Source organism: Mastomys coucha, unplaced genomic scaffold, assembly GCF_008632895.1.
Source record: "Mastomys coucha isolate ucsf_1 unplaced genomic scaffold, UCSF_Mcou_1 pScaffold15, whole genome shotgun sequence".
In the NCBI taxonomy this organism is placed as follows: domain Eukaryota; kingdom Metazoa; phylum Chordata; class Mammalia; order Rodentia; family Muridae; genus Mastomys; species Mastomys coucha.
Genome location: NW_022196897.1, coordinates 143,328,614 through 143,330,625, shown reverse-complemented (window position 1 = coordinate 143,330,625; position 2,012 = coordinate 143,328,614).

Here is a 2,012-nt window from a genome sequence, read left to right as displayed (position 1 = left end):
ATGGAGAAATTTACATGTAAATAAAGAAAATATCTAATAATAAAAAAAAAAAAGAATTTAAAATTCTTGTACCCAAGTGTTTTATCTGCATGTATGTATGTGCACCAAGGATTTGTCTGATGCCCACAGACACCGGAAGAGGGCACTGGATGCCCCTGGAGCTTGATTTACAGACAGTTGAAAGCTGCTAGGCTGCCAGGTGCATGCTGGGAACTGAACCTGGGTCCTCTGTCTCCAGCCTCTTTTTTTTTTTTCTTTTAAGGAGACATGTTCTTTTGTTTTTGTCTAAAGATTTATTTTATTTATTTTATGTGTATGAGTACACTGTAGCTGTACAGATGGCCATGAGCCATCATGTGTGTGGTGTGGCTGCTGGGAATTGAACTCAGGACCTCTGCTGCCCTGCTCCCTCCAGTGTAATTCACTGTAGCTGTCTTCAGATGCACCAGAAGAGGGCATCATATCTCATTACAGGTGGTTGTGAGCCACCATATAGTTGCTGGGATCCGAACTCAGGACCTTAAAAAGAGCAGTCAGTGCTCTTACCTGCTGAGCCATCTCACCAGCCCCTGAGACATGTTCTTCTTAAAAGTGGAAGACCATGAGCTTTCTGACCAGCTGGCTTGGGTGCTGGTGAAGAGACCAGGAATCCTCTCTGTGGTGCCTCTAGCATTTAAAGGGAGACACTGGTAGGTCAGGTCTGGAGAGAGATATTTGGGAAGGGCTGGCACTGGGTGGTATGATGGTTACTCTGTCGACTCCCCAGGGCTATGGGGTCCTCAGATGCTAGGTTAGACTATTTCTGGGTAGTTTTCAAGGGTGTTCCCAGACAGAAGACAGACGAGGATTTGAACTACTGACTAAAGTGAGTAGGCCTCCCCTATTGGGTAGGCCTTGTCTAATTAGTAGAAGTACCAACTAGAACCAGGTGAGGACGTTTGGATCTCCCACCCCCACCCCAGCTCAGGGGCTGAGCCATCCTCTTCTTGCTCCTGATTCCTAGGCCTTTTACTCCGACTGATTTACTCCCTACTGGCCTCAGCTCCAGCTTCCCTGCGTACAGACAGGATCACAGCATGGGTCGGCCTCCCTCCATAATCACTATAACTTCTTAGGATAAGGCTCTCCCACTGCTTCTCTGCTCTAGAAACCCAGGCAACTCAGGAAAGCTGGAGCCTAGACCACAACCCCAGGGAGGTGTCAGACAGAAGGTAGAGCCCACAGAGTCTCCAGGGCCCTCTGATGAGTAGAAATGAAGGACAGGAAGGAGACCCAGGAGAGACTTATGAAAGCTGATGCTGCCATCTCTGTCCCAGTACAGACGGAAGAAGAAGGGCATAGAGAAGCACATCAGTCAAAAATCCTAGAGGGAATCTCTGGAGCAGCCTTTGAGGCAACAGAAGGAGATGGACCCAAGGTCGAACTCTTCCTGGGAGTGAGAGGTTCTCTCCCTCAGGGGACAGACCTTCTACAGTGGCCTGGTGCCACACCCACCATAACCCCTCAGCTCAGCTCTCAACTCCTGCAAAGCCTTTGGTCAGCTGGTCCCTTGCACTTGGGCGAGGCATCTGAGCTGAATCTTGCTCTGAATGACACCCCATACCGGGCTCCCACTGAATCTGCTGTGACCCCTTGAAGGAGGCTCCTCGTGCCACGTCTGCTTGTGTGGCAGCTGCCCACCAGGCCAGGTGCGCACAAGGTTTCCACAAAGGCTCCTTGTTTCTGTGGCCTGGGATAAGAGGTGACTGTCAAACAAAAACCTTCAGTGGAAGTGCTGTGTGCTTGCAAAGTGGCTCTTCGCCAGTCAGAATGTCCCTGAGACCTGAGGTGCTGGGAGGCCTTGTCAAACCCCTCTGCACAACAGGGACCCCCACAGCCCCAATATACTAAATTCCACTAAACTGCATGGTCACTGGGCTTGGGTCACATGTCCACTGTGGTGTCTCTAGCCTGGACTAGCTCCTGAAACCAACAGCGGTCTATACCTAAGCCCCTCGGCAACCCTCATGACA